This window comes from Ambystoma mexicanum, chromosome 11 (assembly GCF_040938575.1).
Source record: "Ambystoma mexicanum isolate Mex_15411 chromosome 11, UKY_AmexF1_1, whole genome shotgun sequence".
Lineage (NCBI taxonomy): Eukaryota > Metazoa > Chordata > Amphibia > Caudata > Ambystomatidae > Ambystoma > Ambystoma mexicanum.
The window spans coordinates 1,442,260,196-1,442,268,704 of record NC_090934.1 but is presented as its reverse complement, the minus strand read 5'-3'; the positions used below and the strand labels follow the sequence as shown (position 1 = coordinate 1,442,268,704).

The window sequence follows — 8,509 nt, the reverse complement described above, 5'->3', positions numbered from 1 at the left end:
AATGTTCAGTATCATTTGTTCCTTTGTTTTACAAAGCTCAATTTAGCATCCCACAGCTCTTGGCAACTTTGCCATTGCCCTTTGTTGTCTTTGTTTTCCTTGGCCGTGGTAGCTTAGATGCTTTGCTGGTTTCCTGGATGGTGGCCTGCAGTAATGCTTCCTTTAGAGCACTATGCCTTTATGTGCCGTCGCCCTTTGTTGCCTTTGTTTTCCTTGGCCATGGTAGCTAAAATGCTTTGCTGGTTTCCTCGATGGTGGCCTGCAATAATGCTTCCTTTAGAGCCACTATGCCTTTATGTGCCGTCGCCCTTTGTTGTCTTTGTTTTCATTGGCCATGGTAGCTAAGATGCTTTGCTGGTTTCCTGCATGGTAGCCCGCTATAATGCTTCCTTTAGAGCCACTATGCCTTTATGTGCCGTCGCCCTTTGTTGTCTTTGTTTTCATTGGCCATGGTAGCTAAGATGCTTTGCTGGTTTCCTGGATGGTGGCCTGCTATAATGTTTTTTTTAGAGCCACTAAGCCTTTCTGTGCCCTCAGGCATTCTGTGTGCATAGAAAATGGATCAAGGAATTCCTACATTTGAGTTAAGTTCCTTAGTCCAAGAACTTGGATTGTTTCTAAGTGATGTTCTTAAGAATTCACTTATGTCACATGGATGGCATGATTACACATGGAAACATACCTCATGAAGTCTCTGGTCTCCTTTGTGTACCCCAAAACAAATACAATTAGCTACATATAATTCCTGCATTTAATTAATCAAATAAATAATTACTGACCATGTATACTGTGCCGAATCACCACCTTACCAGTCTCAAAACTTCTATCCTTGTCTGGGATTTTAGTGTGCATTGTGTCCCTCCCCCCCCCCACTCAGTGTATGCCAGACTTTAGTCTGTTGGAGGAAAATGTAAATAGGAGATTAGAAATGGACGAGGAATAGCAAGGAGGGTGGGATGAGTGGAAGGGCGCTAGAGATAAGGGGGGGATGAGTGGAAGGGCGCTAGAGATAAGGGGGGGATGAGTGGAAGGGTGCTAGAGATAAGGGGGGGGTGAGTGGAAGGGCGCTAGAGATAAGGGGGGGATGAGTGGAAGGGCGCTAGAGATAAGGGGGGGGTGAGTGGAAGGGCGCTAGAGATAAGGGGGGGATGAGTGGAAGGGCGCTAGAGATAAGGGGGGGATGAGTGGAAGGGCGCTAGAGATAAGGGGGGGATGAGTGGAAGGGCGCTAGAGATAAGGGGGGGATGAGTGGAAGGGTGCTAGAGATAAGGGGGGGGTGAGTGGAAGGGCGCTAGAGATAAGGGGGGGATGAGTGGAAGGGCGCTAGAGATAAGGGGGGGGTGAGTGGAAGGGCGCTAGAGATAAGGGGGGGATGAGTGGAAGGGCGCTAGAGATAAGGGGGGGATGAGTGGAAGGGCGCTAGAGATAAGGGTGGGATGAGTGGAAGGGCGCTAGAGATAAGGGGGGGATGAGTGGAAGGGCGCTAGAGATAAGGGGGGGATGAGTGGAAGGGCGCTAGAGATAAGGGGGGGATGAGTGGAAGGGCGCTAGAGATAAGGGGGGGATGAGTGGAAGGGCGCTAGAGATAAGGGGGGGATGAGTGGAAGGGCGCTAGAGATAAGGGGGGGATGAGTGGAAGGGCGCTAGAGATAAGGGGGGGATGAGTGGAAGGGCGCTAGAGATAAGGGGGGGATGAGTGGAAGGGCGCTAGAGATAAGGGGGGGATGAGTGGAAGGGCGCTAGAGATAAGGGGGGATGAGTGGAAGGGCGCTAGAGATAAGGGTGGGATGAGTGGAAGGGCGCTAGAGATAAGGGTGGGATGAGTGGAAGGGCGCTAGAGATAAGGGGGGATGAGTGGAAGGGAGCTAGAGATAAGGGGGGGATGAGTGGAAGGGCGCTAGAGATAAGGGGGGGATGAGTGGAAAGGTGCTAGAGATAAGGGGGGATGAGTGGAAGGGCGCTAGAGATAAGGGTGGGATGAGTGGAAGGGCGCTAGAGATAAGGGGGGGATGAGTGGAAGGGCGCTAGAGATAAGGGGGGGATGAGTGGAAGGGCGCTAGAGATAAGGGGGGGATGAGTGGAAGGGCGCTAGAGATAAGGGTGGGATGAGTGGAAGGGCGCTAGAGATAAGGGGGGGATGAGTGGAAGGGCGCTAGAGATAAGGGGGGATGAGTGGAAGGGCGCTAGAGATAAGGGGGGGATGAGTGGAAGGGCGCTAGAGATAAGGGGGGGATGAGTGGAAGGGCGCTAGAGATAAGGGGGGGATGAGTGGAAGGGCGCTAGAGATAAGGGGGGGATGAGTGGAAGGGCGCTAGAGATAAGGGGGGGATGAGTGGAAGGGCGCTAGAGATAAGGGGGGGATGAGTGGAAGGGCGCTAGAGATAAGGGGGGGATGAGTGGAAGGGCGCTAGAGATAAGGGGGGGATGAGTGGAAGGGCGCTAGAGATAAGGGTGGGATGAGTGGAAGGGTGTTAGAGATAAGGGGGGGATGAGTGGAAGGGCGCTAGAGATAAGGGGGGGATGAGTGGAAGGGCGCTAGAGATAAGGGTGGGATGAGTGGAAGGGCGCTAGAGATAAGGGGGGGATGAGTGGAAGGGAGCTAGAGATAAGGGGGGGATGAGTGGAAGGGCGCTAGAGATAAGGGGGGGATGAGTGGAAGGGCGCTAGAGATAAGGGGGGGATGAGTGGAAGGGCGCTAGAGATAAGGGGGGATGAGTGGAAGGGCGCTAGAGATAAGGGGGGGATGAGTGGAAGGGCGCTAGAGATAAGGGGGGGATGAGTGGAAGGGCGCTAGAGATAAGGGGGGGATGAGTGGAAGGGCGCTAGAGATAAGGGGGGGATGAGTGGAAGGGCGCTAGAGATAAGGGGGGGATGAGTGGAAGGGCGCTAGAGATAAGGGTGGGATGAGTGGAAGGGCGCTAGAGATAAGGGGGGGATGAGTGGAAGGACGCTAGAGATAAGGGGGGGATGAGTGGAAGGGCGCTAGAGATAAGGGTGGGATGAGTGGAAGGGCGCTAGAGATAAGGGGGGGATGAGTGGAAGGACGCTAGAGATAAGGGGGGGATGAGTGGAAGGGCGCTAGAGATAAGGGGGGATGAGTGGAAGGGCGCTAGAGATAAGGGGGGGATGAGTGGAAGGGCGCTAGAGATAAGGGGGGATGAGTGGAAGGGCGCTAGAGATAAGGGGGGGGTGAGTGGAGTTAGGTAAATAATGACATTGTAAATGTATAGTGCAGATGCACAGGGGCTGGCAATGTGCTGGGGCTCTCCTAAGTATAGTGAAGCCATGATTTACCAGATCACCAGAGAGAGACCATGCCTTATATCCAAAACTGTGCTCCCATTTTACCCTCAGTAGTCTTAGTGTGCACTGGATAGTAGTTGCATCGCAGAATTCTCATCTTATAAATCATGGATACATTGAAGACATGGATGAGTTTCTATTATCAGATAGAATGGACTCTTGCCAATATCCCAGCCATCAGATCCAAAGAGTGCGGTTTGGCACATCAATTATAACTGATGTATGAACACAGTCCTATGTCATTTTTATGTTTGGGGCACATAGTACCTGTAACTAAGACACTTTCATGTAACAGCGCCTCGATGCCCCTGGGCTGCCAGTGCGCTTTATAAATGCACAAAATAAAATTCAAATAAATATAGAAAGTTCTGCTGCCACTTTTGGGGATCAAACGATTTTTCTTTGTTTTGGCTCATTGAAGGCACTCCAACACCAGCCACTTGGTGGTGCAAAAGAATGCCACATAGGGGAAGAGAGGATAGCCTATGCACAATATAAAGCAGCTGTGCTGCTCGGGGTGTGCTTGCCCTGCCCCCTGAACCACATGATGCCAGCGGAGCTGCATGTGACCAGCTGCATGCAGAAAGAGAGCCTTGAAATTCAATTAGTACGTTCTGTAATTCTGCCAAAAGTTCACAGTGCAATGTCCAATGCCCACGGTGTACACTGCAGACTACCAAAGGTTCCCTGCCACTGGAGTGTAAAGAGCCAGGTCCCCGTTGGTGGGACGCAGTGTTCATGTGCCATGCTGTATATTTGCTATGCCCTGCCAAGGTCCCATGCCTAACCCCAACTGGTGTGCAGTGTCAACAAGTCATGAGCACCTGTTCTATAAAACGGCCATGTTACATGTGCACTCCAATATCTAGCATGATGTGCAGTGCCCGTGTGCCGTACCCATCCCCGAGTTGCAGTACCTCTGTGCCATGCACTCCCCATACATATTGTGCAGAGCTTCTGTGCTTTGCATCCTTGCAGTGCAACCTGTCCTTTGCGCCGTCTTTAGTGCATATTTGGGCTCACAACAGCCACCATTCCTTTCGGCTACATTATTGTCTGAGCTACTGTGCTTGGGTGCGGCTAGTACCTCTCTGGCTGACCTATTGACCTGTTGCATATATCTACCCGACACTGACACAGAAGCAGGCACTCAGATGCTCCTTGAAAAAAATAGTGCACCTTAAATTGCATTTGGTTTTTGACTCATTATGTGTCTTGCCTTTTCGTGTGGTGGGGGCGGAAGCAGCACAAGACACAAGATCGTGCACCTTTTTTTTTTAACAATGTGTTGGTTCATTCACATGATTTGATATGATAGGTTATTTATAACCCGGGGATCGAGCCTGTGTTGCACTGTGTTGTCTTGCTTCCAAGGCGAGCACGTTGCCCCTGAGCTATCCTCCCGAGACAAGAGCTTAATTGAATGCAATCGCCTTTATAAGGTTGGGTTATGCTCTTGCCTCAAAGCTCGCTCTTGGCATACTGAACCAAGTTCCAATTGAGCGGCACAAATATATGTTTTAAATGTAGATTCTATTTTCAAATGAGTTGTTCTGTTTCAATTAATTGAAGCAATTGTACGTGGGTGGAGATTTGTCTGAAGGGATATTGGGTGCAGTGGTTGTAGGAAGTCATGAATGGATGGCTAGGGAAAACAATATTATCTGTGGTACATGGACATGCAATCTCTACGGCCTCGTAAAAAATGCAAAATACATTTGTTTCATTATTACGTGTTGCCTGCTTGCTTTGAACACTGCACACGATGCAGCGAGGGACGAACCAAAAACGTCCTTGAGTTACAGGGATACAGGGGTGATATGGGAGCCAAGGATCAGATATTATAACATTAGCTCTTCATGATGCAGAATTCTGACGTGACTCATCCCTTGTCTCGTGTGCAGTCATGTGACCTTTCATCCGGATAGTTGTATTTAAATATGTGAGTTTAAGCAACCAAGAGTAACTTCATAGGTTTAACAAAGCCTTGGTCGGAACATTGGAACGATACAGAGAAGATTACCATGGCCCCTGCGCAAGGATGACACGCAAATTCGTGAAGCGTTGCATACAAAATAAATAAATAAATAAATAAATAAATAAATAAATAAAACGAAGCATTCGTCGGGTTAGTATATCTCGCCTGTTGGATGCGAGAGAATAAAGAACACTTTCGCGAGGTGTTATATAAGGAAAGTATGGTTCTCAAACACCGCATAATTTCAGAAGGAGAATGAGGGTGTGGGTGTGTACCTAGTCATAATGGACCGGGCAGTAAAAAAGAGATAACGTATGCTTAGGTTCAACGCTCCCTTCACTGCTGAGGACTTCTCCTTGTATTATCCCTGCTTGCTAAGGCCTTATTCTAAGTGATAATAAGTTACACACGGTACATTATTTTACTTTGTGGGGACCTTAGATGCATAGATGCTTATCTAACTGGAGTCGCACAGGTATGCAGTCATGTGACCTTCTGGCTAGAGTCGTGTGTGGGCTGTCCAGTGCCGTCCTCCTGTGTGCAAAAACCTCAGCATCTCGTTTGATTCAGACTCGTCCCTGCCACACCAGCTGTCTTCCGTCTCACAATCTTGGAAACTGCGGCCTTGCTTGTGTTTTAATCAAGATGTCACATCATTAAAGTACATATTTCATCTAGCTTGGACTTGGGAAAAACAAAGGCCTACCTCGGACTTATGCATGTCCAAAACTCAGCCACCAGACGTTTGCTTCAACTGAGCACATTCGGCCATGGAACTCCCCTGACTTGCAGTCTCTCCGCACTGGCTTCCTCTTTTCCAAAAGAATGTGCCTGCTACGCAAAGCCATCCTGGCCGTCATTTCAACCATTCAGCAGACAGACTGCAATGATATTGACGATCTAAACCAGGGTTCCGCAAGCTGCGACTCTGCAGATATTGTGGACTACAGCTCCCATGGACCCTCACCATTGGCTTTGCTGGCCAGGGCTGATGGGAATTGCAGTACAGAATATGTGGAGATCCAAAGGTTGGAGACCCTGACCTAGGCCCCTGAGAACCCAGGACTCCCCCATCCTTAATAATTCTAAATGTCAATAATCTAGGTTGGGTCAACAGACTGTTGGACTACTGGTATCCAAATTGTGGAATAGTCTGTTTTTTATTCTTGGATTAAATGACAATGTATTATTGTTTGTGTCATTAAAAAACGTGTTTTATTTTGTGCCTTAGAAGGCACCTGTTTTTTACGTAAATGATGGTTCCTGCTCCCTCCTTCTCCTCATAACCTCACTTGCTAGACATGGGGCCTCATTACGACCCTGGCGGTAAGTGAAAAACGATGCCGGTAAAGGATTACCGGCATCGCTTACCGCTAGGTCACATCATGACCCGCGAAAGTGCAATTAGCGGCACCGTAATCAACGGTGCCGCTAACAGCACCAAGTGCGCGGGCACGCGACCCCCCATGCCGTAAATACCGGCATGGCGCAAAGTGGGGAATATCACGAGTCAAGCGGACATGCTCTTAACGCCCTCGCGAAGGCCGTAAAGTACCTTAGCGCCATGGTGCTAATACCGCCATCGCGGACCAACCGTAAATGGCCATGTGCAGTGCTCCCAGCTGCCAGAGGTGCACACAATCAGCACAGGTGGAGGCAATACAGACTGGCCAAGTACAAAAAGAGCACACCCCCCCCTTCCCACACCCAGCCACACTCCACAATGATTCCAATACGACTAGCAATGTTGGGGCTGGTGGACCTGATTGCAATGCAAGTGCTACAACAACAACAACTACAGGCAGCACAGAGGAGACGCAGGAGGAGAAGGAGGAGGGCAAGGCAGGGCCAGCAAGCCCCACCAGCACAGCCAGTGCCACCACGCAGGCAGCCCCCAATCCCACGCATCCGAGCCAGTCCATTCCACCTCACCGCTGAGCAGATCCACACCTTGTACCGTTTGGACCGGGACACCATCACCACCATTGTGGACATGATACACGACGACATCGTCAGCATGATTGAAACACCCACCGCCACCCCCCCCTCTACTGAAGGTAGTGTCAGTGCTCCACTTCCTGGCCACAGGCACCTACCAGCACACAGTGGGGCACTTGCATGGCATTTCACAACCATTATTCTCACGTACGCTGATCCAAGTGCTCAATGCCCTCCTCAAGCACACAGACGACCACATTTCATTACCACGGTCTGCCCAGGAGATTGCTAACACTAAAGTGGGTTTCCATGCACTAGCCGGCATACCTGGGTGCATTGGTGCCATCGACTGCACCCATGTGGAATTGGTGGTCCCACATGCCATTGAGGTAGCGTACCGCAACCGTAAACTATTCCACTCAATCAACGTGCAAATGGTATGTGACTCAAACAAGATCATCACACATTGTTGTGCCCGATACCCCGGATCAACCCATGATTCAATGGTCCTGCGTAACTCCACAATACCACGCTACATGGAGCGACATGCAGGGCCAAGATCCTGGCTACTCGGTGAGTCTCATGTCATGGCCATTGAAATGTGAAGTGGGTAGGTGATTGACGTACCAATGCATACTTTACCTGGCTGAAAGGGGGCTGGGGGGAGATGCATACTTTACCTGGCTGAAAGGGGGGGGGGAAGAGATGCATACTTTACCTGGCTGAAAGGGGGGGGGGGAGAGATGCATACTTTACCTGGCTGAAAGGGGGGGGGGAAGAGATGCATACTTTACCTGGCTGAAAGGGGGAGGGAGAGATGCATACTTCACCTGGCAGCGACTACCAGAGACAATGGAGCCAGCACATACCCTAAAGCAGGCCAAACTTCAGCAGACACATGAACACATAATGCCCCATGTAAGCAGCCCTACCATGTGATTGAGGGTGTCTCCCAACCATGACACATCCATCCGCAAGTGCACTGCGTTGAATTGGACCCCATCCACCTCAACGAAATGCACCTACATGCAATGACTCCAGCCAAAATACAGCACCCAACACCCCAATAACTGCGCACAAAGGAGGCAAATGACGGTCATCAACCTCAATACACCACTACACAGACACCGAGGATCATCAAAATAGCATAACGACATTTGAATTCCCCAGTGAGGTCAACATGAGGCTGACAGCAATGTTGCCATGATGAGAGCATTGATATCACTGTACACCTGCCAGGCCACCAAAAGAAACGCAATGGACTGACAGAGTGGATGGGCACACACAAGG

The 8,509-nt window shown here is 50.1% G+C and overlaps 1 non-coding gene across 1 annotated transcript; it reads left to right on the top strand.

The window, feature by feature from the left end:
* Positions 1 to 5,275: 5,275 nt before the first annotated feature.
* On the top strand, positions 5,276 to 5,379 carry LOC138505357 (U6 spliceosomal RNA). Its single transcript, XR_011280156.1, has one exon. It is a non-coding gene; the product is annotated as a U6 spliceosomal RNA (small nuclear RNA).
* Positions 5,380 to 8,509: the final 3,130 nt, after the last annotated feature.